An 11,073-nucleotide genomic window follows, 5' to 3' on the forward strand; every position below is an offset into this window, starting at 1 on the left:
ATTTTTTAGAATATTACTCCATTTAGCACATTCAAATGTTACCTGCTTTTATATGTTTCGCATTCGAACATTAGTAAGGAGAATCATAATTTTAATTGATGCAGTAAGAAATATAAGTGTGCAAGTATTTTGACTGAATTTAATTTGGGTGAGTCGCTTTAAACTAACTATTCATATATGATATTATTTAGCTGAGCAAAATAATTAAAAAAATGAAGTACGATTATTCACACTTCAAAAATCTAGATTTCCATTTGAACTACAAATAAACGTACATTTTTGGCTTTTAATTGGAACATATTTTCTACAAAAATCTCGAGTTTGTGCAATTGAATCGACAAGCATTTTTTTCGCAAGGCGTCACTATCTGTGACGCTAACATTAACTGGATGACAAACTTGCATATCATCTGCCTAGCAGCAACGCATGCGTGATGGCTCTTCACTCATACGGACATTTTTAGAGCGAGCATTTTAAGATGAAATTAGTCTTGTTTCGGGTAGTTGCAATTCTCGAATATAGAAACCAGTTCCCGGAGCGACAGCGACTCTTCGATAGCATCCGTGCTCTTGTGCTAACTAAATGAGATGTCGGACGATGAAGTGCGGACAATGAGCCATCGCCACCGTCCGCCGTTGCTGCGACCATCCGCACTAGGCCACCTTCACTTATTTTTTCAGGCCTATTGGCAGAATTGGAGCAGGAAGACTTACCTTCGTCTAAACGAAAGGACGAGCTCCGTTAACTGATCGATATCATAGGATACCAAGTAATTGAATCCCTTCAATGATTTTGTTGGGTATTGGAAAAAAACTGTCAAGGAAGGTTTTTACATTACAGGGCAGCAAAAAATAAATAGCATATTATTTGAATGCCAATGCCCGGTAGGGAGAGAGAAATAATTCAATTCCATGAGTAAAAAATTCCGGGAGGATAAGAGTTTAGATCAAAAATAGCTAATAATGATTTTTTTCTGGATTTCAGCATATTCATGTCACAGCTTTCTACTGACCAGTCTGAGAGCCTGAGAGTTAACGGAATAATTTTTGCAGAATAATTTTTTTATCACTACCGTCTATGGTCCACCGCATCCGGGAATTTCAATGCATTCAATTCACTCTGACTAATTTCAAAAAGTTCCCTCCTGTTCAGATTAGCATTAAGAATTATCCATACTTTTTCTCAGTCTATTTCATTATTATCAGTATTCTATTATTCTATCTATTACTTCGATCTAACAGAGCAACTGGTCTGAACTTCGAACACAATTCTAACGAGACATAGGTGATAATAAACACATCTACGCGACAACATTTCTTCTCGCTTCGAGTCACCGACATGTGGAACAGCCTCCCTGATAGCATCGTTGAAGCTCCGAGTATGAACATCTTCAAAAACAGACTAGACGAAGCTATGCAGGAGCATATGTTCAGTCTTAAAATGCTTAGCAAATTACGGAGCAGGCAATAAGTCCAGCAGCTATCTCAATCAATCGTCAGTTATGGAAAGATTGGGTTCCAAAGGCCGGATCCCAATTGTGAATCAAGTCACGAAAAGTTCAAGAATCGGCAACAGGCCATGGGCCTATTTCTTCAGTGCCGACACTTATATTCTATTCTATTCTATGTGAATACAAATACGAAACTATTATATAAAATCACATTAAATCAGTAGTTTACTCATGTCAATATGACAATATCGACTCTTAACTGTGCTCCACTGACACAGCAGTAGCCGTTGCAAAATTTCTGCTATTTTGATGATAAGCTCAAATGTTTTCTAAATTATATAGCCTTAGTGCATTTGACGTTTCATCAATTCTTAAGATGGAGATCAAGAGTACTTTAGTGCAAATAAATTACACATACAAAAAGTAATATCCTGGGGACAATTGGACCGGCCGGTATAACTGGCATCGTAAAAAATTTATAGCTTCTTTTCTCTGGACATGGATATTCCGTAGCAATATTTATCTTTTGGAGCCACACGGCACAGACTCGAAAGATATCATTGAGAGTTTGCCCTAAAACACACATATCAGAGAAAATATGCGACATCGCACCCGTTGTATTTTCACCCTGATTTTACACTGCTACGCATACCTTCTGTCACCCTAAAGTAAAGTAATTATTCTGTTCCATATGATACTTCTAAAAAATCTTAATTAAGAGAAGCCACATGTTACGAATGACGCTTAAGCTACAAGAGGCTAGCAGCACCTCTGCGAGCGTTTTGACCATCTGACCTCAGAGCCCTGCGCACTCGGGGAGAGGACCTCCCGTCTTCGTCGTCCCCACTAATCCAGCCTTGTCGGCAAGTAGCGGATAAACACGCAAAGAATTCAGAAATTTTGCTTGCATAACATGACGGGCATTTTTGTGTTTTCATCATTTTAATATTGCAAGAGTATGGAGTATATTCATCAACATCATAACAGTTCAATTGAATGGTGGGTGCATTATTCTCATTATTTATTTAGTGCAATATTTACTGCGGTGACAACATATTTTATGTTGAAAATAGCCCTTCACCTCGTTCATTGCAAATTGCTTCATTCATGATGCACAGAATTAACTCGGTTTCATTTATTATTAAGCCATGTTGGACGATCGACCGACAACGGGCTACCCACCCCGTTACCCGGAATTTGAATTGAAGGCTGCTTCAGGTTAGACCGCGGAGTAGCCTATAGCCAAGCAGCAACATATCAGCAAGCCAATCAGGAAGCTGAACACCTTCAACTAAATTGGTTCATATCGTCAAAATCGTAATAAAAATGTAATAAAGTGAAAACATTGAGACGCATTATAAGAAAACTGGAATTAAGGCGTATAACTATTCGGAACCGTCTGTCATCTTGATATAGTTTTATTTTTAACACTTCCTTAGCCGCTCAAAACTATTCTTAACATTCCCCATTTCTTTCTCATCCTCAACAATCTCTGCAAGTATCACTCAACAGTTTTTAGCTCTGTCACGGCTGCTCTCTCAGTCAAGTCCAGAATAATTTCAATTCACTGCGTATCTGCTCGCTCAACCCTGCATTAAGCCATTAAACTCCCTCTCCTTTCGCATTCAGAATCATATGAATTGTAGCCTCTTTCCTAACCAATATTTCTATTTACCTACGCAGTTATTGAAGAGGATCAACCTAATTTAAGCTGCTTGAGTGATTAAGCATCAAAAGCGCTGCAAACAAATACAGGTTGTATGACACATTTGACTTTTATCTTATGTAAACGCCAATGAATCAAACGAAAGTGAAGACAACGCTTGGGTCCCAAGTTTAAAACATGTAAAATCATGGTTAAACTAATACTTCAACCACGTTTAAAATGATGAGCTCTCAACCCGATTCTAATGCCGCATCGAGAGCTATCTCGGATCTTCTTCCCGAGCCTAACGTTGTTGTGAGCGAGTTGCTCCAATGAACATAGCTAAATTCCTGACATACTAAAATTCCACATTAATTTATATGTCTGGTAGTTATAGGAAAGGAATAGCAGCAACCTCATATCTATTATTCGTTTCCGAAACGGCGACTGCGGGCGCACGGTGACATGGGACTCGGGTGGTATGACAGGCTTATCTTGCGGTATATAGGTACCGCATCGAATGCAGCGGCGGTGCTATTGAAATTGGCCGCGAACTTGTCGTCGCTGCAAGACGTGCATGATGAGATATTGGCTGCAGCGCGTGACGTCAGAAGCGAAGAAGTGATTCATATAAAGCTGGAAAATTATTTAGTTCAGAGTTGTCATGTTGGACCGGACATGAGAGAACGAGAGTTCTACATCTAAAGAGTAACGGCCATTAATGATATGACAATTATATCTCTTGTATATTTTCGTATTATATTTCGAGCGGGGCTTGCTACAAAATTTTTCTTGTAAATGCCGTTTCATCGGTCAACTTTGCAAAACGCACTAGAATAAAAATTTCTAATCATACTCCATAGTCATGATCTGGTGATTTACAGAGCTGGGCAGCGCTACTTTGAAATGTAGCGGTGCTACCGCTACATGCTCTAAATGTAGCGGACGCTACCGCTACCGCTACACCCACTAGATTGTAGCGAGCGCTACCGCTACCGCTACAGTAAAATGTAGCGCCGCTACATTAGCCGCTACAATGGCCAAAATTATTGGAAATCTCTAAATATTCATTGTTCTGCTAATGGGATTAACATTTAATGATAATAAAACATTTTCAAAACATCAATGCAACTAAAAATGCAATAAAACAATGCAATTAACCTAACCGAACTAGTACGGGTTAGATACAGTAAATAAAAGTTACAGCTATTCTTATGTTTTATCTTCCCTACGTGGATGTGTACTTTAATCTACCAATCTAAAAAATTATCCACAAATACATATAAAAATCAGTCTTTTATTTGTATACGTATATATTAGGATTATTTTTGAGATTGATAGATTAAAATAGACATCCATGTAGAGAAGGTGAAACATGAAAATATCTGTAAAAATAACTAAGCAAACTGAAACATGAAAAAATACCTGTAAGTGGTAACTGGTGACAACTTAACAAGTAACAACTAACATGTTGACACTAGTAACAGGCTGAGGTTGACAACATTACACAGAAATCTTTCGTACAGTTTTATTCTTTTATTTATATTGTGTATGTATCATGGAGGTTTTTAAATAATATTTAATACTATTAAGTAAAATCTAAAGGCTTTATCTATAAATGTAGCGGTAGCGTTGTAGCAGCAAAACATCGTATCGCTACTTAAATATGTAGCGGGCACTACCGCTACATTGCCTTAAATGTTACCGCTACTGAAAATGTAGCGGCCTCTAGTAGCGGCCGCTACATGTAGCGCGCTACTGCCCACCTCTGGTGATTTACCACAAACTTTGTCTCTAAAATTAATTGCAGAAATAGTTAAATTGAACTCTGAACTTTTTATTTATTTGTGCTAATCGGCGTGGCATATATAGGTTAATAATATTGCATCCATTATTTCATTTGGTTTGGAACATTTTGAATAATCACAAATAATATATATGAGATATAACGATTGAAACAAAATTTAATAAATCAATGTAATTGAAATCAAACGAAAGTATAGTGCAGCGTATCTCTCACACCATAATAACAATGTATCTTTCGGTAATGATTTAGGAACGTACTCACAGCAATTAAATTAGTTTTCACATAAATTTACTGATATAGCTCACCTAAAACTCATATGCAAGTACATTGCTTTGCTCCGAAAGGAATGAATTTTTCGCACAGTAGCGACGTAATGAGGCTGCCGTCCATTTTTGCTTCTAAAGTGGTGTTAATATATTAAAAAAATAAAATTAATAAATAAATAAAGTGGTGTTATAAATTTAACAAATAAAGAGCAGGGTGGCCCAGTGGTTAAAGTTCAGAGTGCCAAAATTGGAGCAGAGAGTTGCGGGTTCGATCCCAGCTCTGTGTGCCAGTTTCTGGTCAGAATCGGCATGGAGGCCGGGCGGTTAAGCACAGCAGAATTTTAACAGTGTGTTGTGAGTTCGAAACCGCAAAACTGCTTTGAATGTTCTGCGATGTGAAAAATCGGCGACAGGCCTACGGCCTACTAAACGCTGAAATCGCTATTCATAACTTAAGTTTGTGAATTGTTCACAGCTTCTTCCAGAAGATCGAGTGATCATCCGTATCAGATCTTCCGCAACTGCTGAAGACTTAACAGTTAGTTAGTGTCCGGGCACAACGGTGGGGTCGGACTCGGCCAGAAGAGTCAGCTGCGTTCATCGAGCAAACATCTCTAGTGTCTATCGCCGACGCCCTTGCTTTCGGAAAGTTAACCGGTAAATAATCGCCTATAAATAACAAATTAATTTATCTTGGACTACTATGTATACCACGAGTATATTTAGTGAAGGGTCCTTCCAGCGTCAAGAACCCGGCTGGGCGGGCTGGCTTTCTCTCCCCTCCCCTCTTCTCTTTATCATCATGATAAACTTTATGAGAAGCGGCAGTAGGTAGGACTACTGGACTAGGAGTAGGTTCGTGAGCCGGCCAAGGTTAGGCAGTTAAAATTCTTGAATTGTATTTCAACATTGTTATAATTTTCTAATTATGGCTTCCAGCGTCATGCTGTGAATGTTCTGCGATGCAGCAATGTTATTGTTGAGAATCGGCGACAGGCCTACGGCCTACTGAACGGCTGAACGCTGAAACCGCTATTATTATTATTATTATTATGGCTGTATTATTCTTTTGAAACCTCAAAGGCTCAAACATTGGCTACATCATTGATCATTGTGATTGTGTAACTTGCCATCTGTACTTATTTATTATTAAAATATTGTCATCTTTTTGAATCAAACATTTACTGCAAATGTTAATTTTATATTTTATGTCTCAAGACCAATTAGGTAGAATTACTGTATAGTTTTGTAGCTTGAATACAACCATTGCTTTTGACTTTTGTTATCAATATCAAAATTCTTTTGGCTCTGTTTTGCATTGACTAATTACTATGTAAAACTGTTTCATCAATACTACTTATACTAGCCTATACTCCATCAGTTGGAGTAGAGTATAGGCTATAATTCCAGAAGGGTAATATATTAACTGGTAAACATAGCAAATTGGAAAGCAGGACCCAAAAATCTGGAACGTCCAGCACCAGCACACTTCCACTTTCAGTCCATGGTCAGGAAGATGTGCAAGGTGCGCGGGAATTTATTTTGTCACTTTAACGACCTGCGCGGTGCGCCGTACTATGCTGGTAAAAAAATGTGCCGTGCGCCGTACTTTAGAAAGCTAAAATAGTTATACTATTTTAGTCGACAATATACGCGAGTATATTGACTACGCGAGTCGAACTGACAATAATAAAATGTAAGACATGTCCGGGTTACTTCTGACTCTTCCGCTTGTCCGCCTTGTCGGATACGGAACGTACGGTAATCGTAAACTGCGGCTATTATACATACGAAATGTAAACAGATGGTGTTCAGTGTTGCCATATGACTTTGGAGAAAATTTCTTCTGAAATAAAGTTCTAGATTTCTCATTCACCAAATTTCCGTATCAAGAAAAATCATATATTATTGAAAGATAATTAAAGGCATACTGTACTGAGTAATGTGAGTATTATGTTTGTTCCTCCACAAACTGCTCGTGCGCAGCAGCGCAACGTAGAATTGATGGCCAGGATTGCGCAAACACGTGCGCGAAGAGAATCAATTTTCATTACATTGCGCCAACTGTGCACGGCAATAGCTTAAAAAAAGTGAAAATACTTGGAAAAATTCACCGAAAACATACATCATCCTGAGTGTGGAAGGCAACAGAACTTATGTAACGCATACGGTTTTTTTTATAGTTTTTCATTTCTCGATGCATCCTTAATGTGTCGGAATATACCGCGTTTACCCTATTTAAATGTTGAAGTTGAAATATTTTGCATTGGCATAGGTAATACATTTTTTTGGCGGGAACTCATCGCAACTGATTTCTGGACAAGCTTCACTGCATCCTGATCCATCCAACATATCAGAAACCTTACTTTTTTTTTAATAGTTTGCCAAAGATTGACAAATATATTAAATGCAAGAATTTCAATCTAAATGTGTCAACAAGATCTTCTGAAGGTGTAAATTTTGCTACTGAAGCATCACCAAAGATCTTGCAATATTCATCCACTCTCTGCACAGTGGACGCACTGATGCTAACTTAATGCGTAATGCTACAATTCTTATTTTAAGAGCGTAGTACAATAGTGTAGTCATGTCATTATTGATGGAAATTGCAAAGAATAATATTTTTGCTATGTACACTCGCTCACAAATACATGAAAAACTGCCTATGACAAATACAAAACTGACCACTGATCCAATAAGCTGAGATATAGAAACTCCTACTGTTACGATCAGGATTACCAACTTAACGAAAAACATAAACAAAGAAGGTAGCAGGCCACAGGGACACCAACCATCAATATACTCATTTGAAAAAAATGATAGATATGAATTCTTCTATATTACAAATTTATCAGTAACTGGCATTCAACAGAATGGTTTAATAACCTTCGTAAATTGTAAATGTTATACATGCAGAATCAATCGTGTGCAACAGCCAAAGTGGCGGGAACAATGGTTAGTGTTTACTGTTTACTTGTTAGTTCTTGTTGAGCAATCGGTGTGTGAGGTAACTGAATTAACTGCAGATAAAGCTCCCGAACTTGGAGACGATAATTGAGTGAAAACATTACGTGATATATTGTGAGCCTTCTAAAGTTTTAATAATGAAGAAATCACAAGGTTCACAGAATCTAAAGGTTTGAATGCTTAATTTTTGACTTTCAAGTACTCTATTGACTATTGAGTCTATTCTAGTCAGTCAACTGTGAAGTGTCATGTTGTTTGTTGTGCATTGCCTTTTCTTCAAGAAGTTTCTCCAACTGCCGATGAGTTTCTCCTCAATTTGAAAGCTGAGGTAACGAATAGGTGCCATAAATGTTTTTTATATTTAATTTAAAACTATTATGTTGGGAGTAAATAGTATTTCCTTCTGTAGATCCATCCCTCTTGCTCATCTGTGAGTGATGTGTGCAACTAACAATCTTGCATGGGAGTGATGGAACCTTCTTTGTGTTGCCTGACTTGACGTCATGTTCATACGATCATAGCTACCGTAACCGAAGCCGATTTCTGACAGCCTGCAAACCTGTTTCTAGTTGCCTGGAACGTTTTTTTAAGGCGGAACGCTTTTTTTTATGTGAACCACAAATTTTAGAATTCCAGCCTGCTCCATCTTAATATCACTATTGGGAAAATTGCATTTTGTGTTTTTGTTTAATTGTTTGCTATACAAACTTGTCATATTTATACCAGCATATACTTTATTTTCTGCATTACTATTCCAAGCTGTTGCTTGAGATTGGAAAAAACCATATGCATAATGTCAGACTCTGAGTCTGACATGCCAAGCCCTAGCAGTGATGATGAGAATATTGTTCCGGAAACACCATCACAAGATACCGTCAACCGGGGCTACTTGGGATGGGCAGGGTAACTGGGGACAGTCCTCCGACACAGCGTAAAACTGTTTTAGTAGCAAAACTAATTGGAATATTGCAAATCTAAATATAGTGGCGTAAACGTCAACATTTTTCCTATCTATGTAGTGTAAAGGACGTTCAAAAATACTACCTACATTTACTAGCTTTAAAAAAATTCCTGAAAAAAATGGTGAAAAACAATATTTTCAAAAGTTACTTCTGCTAAGGTCTGTAGTGAAAAAAATATTTGCCATTTTAAAAAATTGTGCTTAGAAAAAAGTGGCAGACAAGTGTCAGCATGAAAACTTTATTTGTGGAATTTACATACCTCAATCCCCAAAAAAATGGCGGCCATTTCTGCACGTCGGGGCTACTCGGGACACCCCCCCGGGGCTATTCGGGACACCCCCAAAAACGCATTTACAGTTGATCCTCAGTTAGCAAAGGCTTCAGTTAAGAAAAAAATTGATTAAAAACAAAGAATATTGATTGCACTTACCTCGCTCAGCAAAAAATTTCACTTATCGAAAAATTAGTGCATCATCGGTCATCACAAAATTGTGCATAGAATGTCATATATAGAATTGTGCACCAGGCATCATAGAGTAAGATAGGACCACTTGTGGAGTAAAGCAGGATCATTTAGTGGTCCTGTCTTACCCCATGTCCGGTCCTTTTTTACCCCATTTTGGAATGCATGCCAGGCAGTGATGGTTGCAGGTGGGAATGCCTAGTATGTCTCAAAAGTAGCTTATTACTTGAGGTTACATGCATACATCCACAAACTTGGCCAAAAAAATTTTTGTAATTAGACAGAGCTTATTTCCCAAACAGGGTTAACTATTTTGTGACCCTTCTTTACATAACTTTTCTTTAAAAATTAGCCAGAAATTCATTATTTGCAGAAGAGGGTTGAAACAAGCACTGAAATGACATGCAATGATTGCTCTAACATATTCTTCTTTCAAATTAAATTCAGTGCAATTAGAATGCATGATATGGGCTGGTCCTTTCTTACCCCATGAAGGCTGCGATCCTGTCTTACCCCATTTGACTATACCTAACCCAAGACACCCACTGCCATGAAGGAAGAGGGGCACAGCTGTTCAATGTCCCTCAAAGGTGGCAGGCGTTCAGAATGGCGTGGGTATGGAAGAGAACAACAAAGCCTCTCACTTGTTGGGGCTTGAATGCTGTTCATTGGAATATCAGCATCCATTTTTCTTAAAGACTTCATGAGGGGCTGGAAGCCGTCAGTGTTGTGATAGTGGCAGTCATGCTCCTGGGGGTAAATGTGTTGCAGTTACCCCCAGGTTTACTGACTGATGGTTACTAACTTTGCTGCTGGTTTTCTGATACCAGAATACACTCTTGTATTGTTGTACAATTGATTGACTTTTCCAGTAATTTGGTGACTGTGCAAAACTTGCAATGTCTTCGGTTCATTGAATTTCATCATTTGTTGGTGTCAACATTTGTTTTACGTTCTTGTGGGCAGATCTAACTGAATAAGATTTGTTCATGCTAAACTAGCCCTGACTTGAATATGTCATTAAATTTAAGGGATTTTATTTTTTTAAGTTTTTTATTTCCAGAAAATGTTTTCTTCATGAATTGGTATCAATGTATTTTAAATTTTTCTGCTTAAGGACTGAATCCTTTGCTTCAGTTCCTTACAATTGAAACAAAATATTATATGCTGATAATAATAATACACGCCTTAAAATACTGAGTATTTTAAGGCATGCTTGTCTGGTGTTCCTAAGCTCTTTTTCTTTGTAGTGCAGGTAAATTTTCTGCATTACTATTCCAAGCTGTTGCTTGAGATTGGAAAAAACCATATGCATAATGTCAGACTCTGAGTCTGACATGCCAAGCCCTAGCAGTGATGATGAGAATATTGTTCCGGAAACACCATCACAAGATACCGTCAACCGGGGCTACTTGGGATGGGCAGGGTAACTGGGGACAGTCCTCCGACACAGCGTAAAACTGTTTTAGTAGCAAAACTAATTGGAATATTGCAAATCTAAATATAGTGGCGT

The sequence above is a fragment of the Hyalella azteca genome, unplaced genomic scaffold (genome assembly GCF_000764305.2).
Source record: "Hyalella azteca isolate HAZT.00-mixed unplaced genomic scaffold, Hazt_2.0.2 contig4008, whole genome shotgun sequence".
NCBI lineage: Eukaryota > Metazoa > Arthropoda > Malacostraca > Amphipoda > Hyalellidae > Hyalella > Hyalella azteca.